Source organism: Nymphaea colorata, chromosome 10 (genome assembly GCF_008831285.2).
Source record: "Nymphaea colorata isolate Beijing-Zhang1983 chromosome 10, ASM883128v2, whole genome shotgun sequence".
NCBI lineage: Eukaryota > Viridiplantae > Streptophyta > Magnoliopsida > Nymphaeales > Nymphaeaceae > Nymphaea > Nymphaea colorata.
Window position 1 is genome coordinate 7,011,324 of NC_045147.1, and position 9,575 is coordinate 7,020,898.

General features: G+C 37.3%; 1 long non-coding RNA gene across 1 annotated transcript; it reads left to right on the forward strand.

Moving 5' to 3' along the window:
• Nucleotides 1-481: 481 nt before the first annotated feature.
• On the forward strand, nucleotides 482-4,339 carry LOC116263314 (uncharacterized). Its single transcript, XR_004174631.2, has 4 exons — nucleotides 482-896; nucleotides 1,296-1,590; nucleotides 1,732-1,767; nucleotides 4,215-4,339. It is a non-coding gene; the product is annotated as an uncharacterized LOC116263314 (long non-coding RNA).
• Nucleotides 4,340-9,575: the final 5,236 nt, after the last annotated feature.

Genomic DNA, 9,575 nt, shown 5'->3' on the forward strand with positions numbered 1-9,575 from the left:
TTAAGTGAATCTAAAACATAATTTTTTTATATACGATAAACTTACCAATTGTTTTGTTGCAAGAGTCAAACTATAGTTTTAAAATTTTAAGCAAAACATAATTTTTAAGATTTTTTATACAATAAACTTACCAATTGTTTTGAAAGTACAACTATTAAGATATAAATTTATAAGATGAAATTAAATAATAACGAAATTTGTCAACTAACTTTAGGTGAGACATGAATTGAAATTAGAAGCCCATGGTTATTCCCTTTACGCCCATTTGGAGTTGACCTGACTTAAAATGGAAATAGAAGCTTCATGCTCATTCTTTTTTGCTTTAAAAAAATTAATTTTTTATTGGTTGTTAAGATTATTGTCTTTTTGATGCAGGTTGTTGAAGATGATTGGCTGTCTACCTGTCGTTTCGACTTCCCTATACCACCCAACGACAAAAACGAACAACCAAAAAGGACCTCTAAACCTCCACAATGTTCTTTCCCTGCTCCGCATGGAGAAGAAACACTGACCTCTGGGACTGTTCTTCTACACGGCGCTATCACCATCGGCGACTAGTCACCGTGATATTTCTCAAGATAGTATCTTCGGCATGTTGCGGTTCCAACGGACCCAAGCTTGACCAGAACCGAGGTCTGAGCTGGCCAGAATCAACCAAACCCCAGCCGCATGTATGCTGTCTCTGTGTCGCCCTTCCCCTGTTCGCGTGAAGGAGCAGACCTCTGCCGCCATTGTTCATCTGCGTGGCGTTGTTACCACCGGCGACCATTCACCGAGAAATTGCTCAGGTCACACCCTACGATGTTGCGCTTCCAACCGACCCAAGCTCGACCGGAGTGGTGGTCGGTGTCCGCCGGAATCACGAGATTCCAGTCCTCCTGTCTGTTGTTCCTGAGGTGCCCTTCCCTGATGTTCTTGAGGCGCCCTTCTTGTTGATTATTGCACAGGGCAGCTTTCTGCCTTCCCGTTACTTGAGTACTTCACTTCAATAGCACATGTATGCCTTTTCTGGTAGGTTGCAGTTGGAATAGAAGCTTATAAAGCATACAAAGTTTCTACTAGGTGAAATTAGATAGTGGAAGATTTTTTGTTTTTTTGTTTTTTTACATTTTATAGATTCTGAAATGCTTTATTTTCCCTTCTGCTTTGATGGTTTTTCTCTGTTTGTATCTGAAATTGTTTCCGTAACTAATAAGCAGTAATTGATTCTATACATAACCCTACTAAAATCTTTATGTTTCATTTCCTGACCTTGTTTCTTAATCATGTGTTGAATGGTGTTATTGTTGTTGCAGTCGGAAGTTGGAACTTTTGTAGGATTCCAACGTTGGTGTTACAGGAAATGTGACCGCTTATATTGCTGCGCTTTCATAGGATTCCAATGTTCATATTGCATCCTCCAATCCATAGAAGGGTGAAGTATCCCCTTTGTTCTTCCTTTTTTTTTGACCAATCATGGCCAGATATGTCAGTAGTTAAGGTTTTCCAATTTTCTAGATGGTGAGTGACTTGCACGATTTCATTAACCATTTCATTGATGTGAAGGATCTCTGAATTAGGTTGGGTCCTCTAATCTGCTGCATTTCTTTGGTGAGTCTTCTGTGCTGGCTTCCTTTGTTTCTGATTTTCCTAAACTGCATTTCTTATTAGCCATAGTAATAAACATCTGGTAATTGCTAGAACTTACCTCGTTTTGCACTTATCTCTATTTTTTGGTTTGGCAATTATCAGATGGGCTTTCTCTCCACAACAACTTTTGCATTAATGGTAAGTTTTGCAGAACTACTAGTTGCTGCCTTGTGTGATTTTTATTGGCCAATTTTTCTCTTTACTGGTTGTCCACCTTAGAACCTATTCTTGCTAACTTTTCATTAAAACAGAAATTGCAAAAAACATATCAAATGAAATTGAAAAGACCTTATTGCTTTGATTCTCAACATAATTAGCCTAACCAAGAGCTCTCCGCATTGAGCCATTTGTTATTGATTTCTTTTTTCACATATTGGTTCTGTACATAGCTCCTCCTTCTCCTTCTTTATTGGGTGGATGCTAATTAGGCCTCGGCGTCGGGCCGCTGTCGGGTACCCCGCCCTGTACGGGCCAGGTCCGGGTCGAACAAATTCATTATCGGGTTAAACTTGAGTGCGCCCGGCCCGGCCCGAGACCTTAATGGGTCGGGCCCGGTTATCACTTCTATAGCCCGGCCCGGCCCGGCCCGACGGCCCGTTAGGTCAAGAGATTCTGCCGGCTGCGCCTTCCTTCCCCTATTCGCATTTTCCATCGACTGAGGGAGGCAGAGACAGGGAGAGATGAAGACGACCGTGTGCCACCGGCTACCGCCACTGCCTCCACATTCCACAGTCCATACCCAGCCAGTAGGCCACCGCTTCCATCTCCGCTCCACCATTGGGCCACCGTCACCCTTTCATTGCTCCGCCACTGGTCCTCTGTGCATTTGCCTTGGCCATCTTTATCTGTCAGTGACTGTTTCCTTCCCAAGCCAATAGACATTCTTCCCCAATTTGTCTCCACCATAGCAGGTTCTTCTCCCCAACACACATTGTCTCCTCCCAAAGCTGGCAGCATTCTTCCCCAATTTGTCCCCACCACGCATATTGTCTCCTTCCCAATCGTGCAAGCCTGCAAGGCAAGCCTTTCTTCCTATTGAGGTATTCCATAGATCTAGGTTGTTTCTGTGCATACAGATGCACTTGAACATGTTGTCATCATTTTTGCTGTGATTGAATGCTTCTCCTTGTGATGGGAAGGGTGGGAATGGAGTTCCAGGACAGCACCCTTTCATATGGGTAATCAGAGGAGCAATGGAGGAGGGGTTTCTGCAAGAATTGCAGGAGAGGGTGAAAGAGAGAGAGGGTTGGTCATCAAAGGATGGGCTCCCCAACTGCTAATACTCTCACACCAGGCAGTAGGTGGATTCATGACACATTGTGGATGGAATTCCTTGATGGAAGGTATAAGTGCAGGCCTGCCATTATTAACGTGGCCCATGTTTGGAGACCAACACATCAATGAGAGGCTGGTTGTGGATGTCCTTGGGGTTGGCCTTTCCGTCAGTAACCAGAAGCTCATGGGACTCAGTGAAGAACAGAAGACTGAAGAATTGGCGAGACGCGACCAAATAGAGAGGGCAATGACTGTGATTTTCGGTAATGAGTATCAAGCAAGAGAAATGAGAAGGAAAGCTGCAGTGCTTGGTGAAACGGTGCGCAAGTCTGTTGAAGCTGGAGGCTCCTCTCCTCTGAGAAGAAAGAACAAAGGGATCAAGCAAAATGGGCTGGGCTGGGCTGGGCCTCGAACATGGTGGATCAGGCCCGGCCCGTCAATAATCGGGCCAGGCCCGGCCCGGCCCGATGCCCACCCCTAATGCTAATTATGGTTCTTTTATTTTTAATACACTACACAAAAAATCAATATGCCAAAGCATATGCATGGTGCTAGTTTCATAGTTGGAAGTGTAACTAAATCTCTGATGGGCTGTTAGGTGCCATTGTTTGAATGAATTTTTCTTATGCAAGAAACCAACATATCTTCAGAAACGGTATGATACAGTGTTGTAAAAAAATCAGAAATTGAATATATATCTATATGTATACACACACCCACAAAATATATGAAATGAACACTTCTAAAAAAATGTAAAGCTTTATCTATAGATGCGATATGTTGGATTCAAATTGGCTGATTCAGACGTCATAATGAAAAGATTGACCGATCTTTATATTTTTGATACAGTTGATCTTATAGGCTTTTTTTGTCCCAAATGAAGGACCTTATTTTTACAAGTCTATCTCAATTAGGATGCATTGTTTTACTTCTTAGTTGGCATTCAGATTTTGATAAGTACATGAATGGCAGATTTTACCTATACTTATCCTAAGAACAGAACTAGACCTTATTTAAGATGGTGTGTATGGTCCATGTCAAGTGGCCATGCCATTTTGGTTTTGGGTACCTGGTCCATTCCACTGAATGTGGCAACTGATACATACACTTGTTTTGTTATGTTAGTAAATTTTTATGTTCTAAACACATTTTTTAAAATATTAAAGAATTATTAGTTGTTTTGTACTAATGAAAACACTAATCTCCTGCATTTCAAATAGGAAGATTGCAAGTCAAATGATGTCACATGTCATCTTATGCATAGAAGGATATATTCTTGCTTTAGCTGACAAATGACATGTTTATTGCAGTTAAAGTAAACTCAGTTGGATATTGAAGTGCTTGATGATCACAAATGTGAGCTAGAGGTATGCTTAGTATGGTGTCAAAGAGAAATTCATATGTACTACTGATTCAACTAGAACACATCTTTAGTGGTCAAGTTAGGCTATATATCTTTAGTAGTTTAGTCAAAATTTTCTATTTTTCATATATATAGTTTATGGATTCTATAACATCTGGTGCCAATGCTTCTAGTTCTGTTTATGCTAACAATATCAAAGCTCACATGATTCTTACGAAAGCCAAGTCACTAAGATCAATTGTATGGAAGGAGTTTAGTAGGATAATAAACGAATCAAGTATTTAACGTGTTATTTGTCAACACTGTAAAGTATCTATGGATTGTAATAGTAAGATGGACACCATACTTTTAAAGAATCATTTAAAAGCATGTCCTAAAAGGCCTAACTTAGAATTAGGCCAACAACGTCTGGTCATTAGTGAAAAAGACTAATGATGAAAAATGTACTGTTGGTACTTTCGAGTTTGATTAAGATAAAAGCCGACTTGATTTAGCCAATATGATTATTCTTCATGAATATCCATTTTGTATAGTTAGTCATTCAGGCTTTCAGAAGTTTATTAAAGGATTACAACCACAGTTTAAGTTATTGTCACATAATACTGTCAGATCATATTGCATACACATTTATGAAGATGAAATGACAAAATTACGTAATATTTTGGAGAAGACTAATGGAAGGATGAGTCTCACATCTGACATGTGGACTTCGTCTTGTTAGAAACGTGGTTATTTATGTTTGACTGCACAAATATATTGATAATAGTTGAGAAATAAAAAAGAAAGTTCTCAACTTTATTATGGTTGAAACACATCATATAAGAGAAAAACTTGCATCAATCATCAAAGATTGTTTATTAAAATGGAACATTATTCGTAAGTTATTTTCAATTACATTAGATAATTGTTCGATAAATGATATCATGGTTACAAGATTGATAGAGTGGCTTCTTGAAAAAGATGCACTTGTTTGTAACAGAATTTTTTTCCAAGTTAGATGTGTTGCTCATATTCTTAATTTGGTTGTGCAAGATGGTGTTAAAGAAATAAGTGATGTGGTTGACAAGATCAGAAAAAACATAAAATATATAAAGGCATCTTCAGCTTGATTTGAATTTTTTGATCGAGCAGTGCGTCATGTCAAAGTTACTTGTGAGAAAAAGTTATGTCTTGATGTTCCAACTAGATGGAAGTCAACATTTCTTATGCTTGATGTAGCTTTACAATATAATGAAGCTTTTGGTAATTTTCAAAAACTTGATCGTCACTATCATTTGACACCGACTAAGGACAAGTGGATAAGTATCCAACTTCTAATATCTTCTTTAAAAAGTTTTGTGAGATAAAGATAGAAATTGAAAAAATGTGTTCAAGTTCAAATATTTGCCTTTCAAATATGACAATGAGGATGAAAACAAAGTTTAACAAGTATTGGGATATATGCAATTTAATTTTAGCAGTTGCAGTGGTATTTGATCCTCATTATAAGATGAAAATAATTGAGTTTTATTATAGGCAATTTTATAAAGATGAAGCATATAAATATGTCTCTACAATTAAGAACTACCTTTGTGATCTTTATGATGAATATAAAACTACTTATGCATTGAACACACTCTCTACTGGTACGGGTTATATTGTTGATGTTGAGAAGGATAGTGATGCATTGAGTTTTACTTCTTTAATTGAATTTTCTTTTATTAAGAAGCCTAGAACAAGTGCATTAGATGACTTTCTTGAAGAATCATCACAAAGCCAATGCATAAAATCAGATTTGGAGTTGTATTTGGAAGAACTCATTTATCCAAAAACAATCCAATTGACATTTTGACATGGTGGAAGGTCAATGCACCTAAATAGCATGTGTCATCTAAAATGGTATGTGATATTTTGGCTATTCCTATATCAATTGTTGCATCAGAGTCAACATTTAGTACATGTGGATGTATTCTTGATTTATACAGAAGTAGATTAGGTACAAAGACCGTGGAGGCTTTGATTTGTGCACAAGATTGGTTGCGAAATCAGGTTCATGGTAATTTACTTATTATTAATGCTTTTAAGTATATTTTTGTGTTGTTTATTTTATTCTTTTGCTAGATGATTCCGATTTACCTACACTTTTACCTGAAAAGAAAACACCATTTGCATCTGCATACATTGAAATTGAATCATAAGTTAGAGGTATATATTCTTTTGTACTTATCTATTTTCATTAGATCAATTAAAACCTATAGTTATGTATGTCTAAGATGTTTATTTAATTAAATTTTTATTTGCATAATGCTCGTTAATTTGATAGCATTATCCTCAGGACCTTAATGTAGTATCAACATGACTGAAGTATTGAAGAAAAATTTTGCAAACTTGGACTATATGGTGATTTTTTTTTATTATTGAAGTTGTCAAGGATGACTCTTCTAGTCTCTTGTTGCATCAACAACCAAGTACAATTTTTGGAAATTTAAATTTGCATGCTCTAGAGAATGAAGTTTGATGATGTATTATATATATATATATATATATATATATATATACACACACACACACAATACAACACACTTGCTCTCTCTCTCTCTCTTTCTCAATAAGCTTGACAATTATCATCAGTCAAGTTTGAGCTAGTGTGATGTTAAGATTGAGTTTCATAGTTCATTTAGTGTTTACTATATATTTTTCGTACATAAATCAGATTTGGATCAGATTTATCTATGTAAGTCAAATCGGATTCAGATGGATTGAGATATAACTTAAAAGTCGAATTCAGATTAGATTCGGATCAGATTCAGATATAACTTAAAAGTTGGATTCGGATTGGATTTGGATATAACTTAAAATTTGGATTAAGATGTATTCAAGTATTATTTAAAATTCAGATTTGGATCGGATTTAGATATAACTTAAAATTCAGATTCAGATCGGATTCAAGTATAACTTAAAAATCAGATTTGGATCAGATTCAGATGTAGATTTTAAAGTCGGATTTCGGATATGGTATAAAATTTTTTCCGTATTCAAATCCTAATCCGAATATGAATATATGAATATCCGAAAAATCCGATATGGTAAAAAGGTATGTCTGATCCGATTCTGATCCATTGACACCCTTACTCATGAGGGCACGAGTGGCGATGATGACCAGTTAGATGTTATGGCGATACTTCATGACATCTCTGGATGGATGTAGGCTTTGGCACAAGCAATTGCTCGACATGCAAAGGTGACTCCAACAGAGGAATTTGTGCCAACAACATAGTCAATTCCTAGCACTCAACGTAAGCATTTTATGAGCATGAATCCATCCAAATTCACTTGAAAGGTTGGAGTAGATGAAGCAGAGGGGTGGCTCAGATAGAGAAATGACACTTTTGAAATGGGCAATATGTCTCCAGACCTGAAGTCTGGATATTACATCGATGCACTAAGGAACTAAAGTTCAAAGGTCATGCAGCTACCTGCAAGGAATTTAGAGAAATTTTTGTAGAGACATATCCCAAAGCATGTGTGGAAGAAGAAAGTTTAGAAATTCCTCAATCTATCTCTACGAGGTGGAGTATGTCTGTACATTTCAACATTTAGAGAGGTATTGCCCTAACATGTGTACAATGGATGAAACTCAATGTACTCTTCTAGCAAGGGTAGGAGGAATCCCAAGTGAGTGTACTCCACTACATTTGAGGACCTGCAAAGCCATGACCTCATAGAAGGTACTCTGCTTATCCATTCCTTTTTAGCACATGTATGATTTAATTCCAAAGCCTTGCACAGTTTTATATCTTGACGATTAGCACAATGTCTTGATTTACCTGCCCAATTACTCCATACGAGCTTCAGAGTGATTAGTGATACTGGAATTCATGATTGTCGAACCCAATTCTTGTTTGATGTATAGGTGGATATATTAGGGGTGAATTTCCACTCACTTGGTCATTCTTGAAATGGATGGGTTCGATGTGATTTTGGGGTGGATTGGTTGTGCGAGCATGATGCATTTATCAATTGTCATGCCAGGAGGTTTATCATTCATGCTAATGGTGCAGATCCTATGGTGTTTCAGGTAATGGTCCATACTCCATAGGACTGCTTCACAGTTGGCAGTGGCTACTTTGCAGGTGTAGAAAAGTTTATGTGTAGGTGATGTAATATATTTAGTGAGCTTGGCAGTTAAGGAACATAAGCCATTAAAGGTAAACTAGATTCCTATTGTCAGCAAGTTTGCTTATGTGTTGCTTTACGATCTTCACATATTGTCACCAACAAGGGATGTCGAGTTTATCATTGAGCTTGAACCTAGCACCGCTCCAATCTTAAAAGCTCTATATATGACGGCACTAGTAGAATTAGAAGAGTTAAAGAAGCGGTTGCAAAAATTATTGGATAAGGAACTTATCAGGTCCGATGTATCTCCTTTGGGTGCACCAATATTATTTGTGAAGAAGAAAGATGGATCTCTATGATTGTGCATCCATCATTGCATGTTTAGTCAAGTAACCATTAATAATAAATATCCCTCTATAGAATAGAAGATTTGTTAAATCAGTTCAAGGATGCACACTATTTCCTAAGATCGATTTGAGATTGGGATATCAACTACTACACATCATAGAGGACGATATCTTGACTTTTATACATGGTATGGACACTATCAATTTTATGTTCTACCTTTCAGTTTGACAAACGCCTTGACAATGTTTAGGAATTTGATGAACATGGTGTTCAAGGAGATTTAAACCAGTTCATCATCATGTTCACTAATGACGTGCTCATTTACTCTCCACCCATGAGGATCATGCTTGATATTGATGCATTATATTGAGCACCTTGAGGCAGCACAAACTTTATGCTAAGTTATTGAAATGTAACTTTTTAGCTAAAGGAGATCAGTCTTTTGGGGCATAGTATATCTAGCCCTGGTGTAGCAGTAGATCCAACTAAGGTGGAGGTAGTTCAATAGTGAAAGACGCCTACTACTCCTATAGAGGTAAGTGCTTTCTTGGGTCCACTGGGTTATTATAGGAGGTTCATTCAGGGATTTTCATAGCTAGATTTGCCTATGATGGCTTTGTTGGGGAAAGGAAAAAAGTTTGATTGGACTGAGACATGTCAGGAGAGTTTTCAAACATTGAACTAGAAGCTAACTACTAGCTTATTGTTGGCTTTATCCTCAGGCATAGAAGGGTATGTAGTTTATACCAACACCTCTAGATAGTGAGGTGTTGATGCAACATGGCCATGTTATATTATGTGTCATGGAAGTTGCGACTTGAGGTGTACACTAGTTACAAATTTTTGACTTATTTAGTTTTTC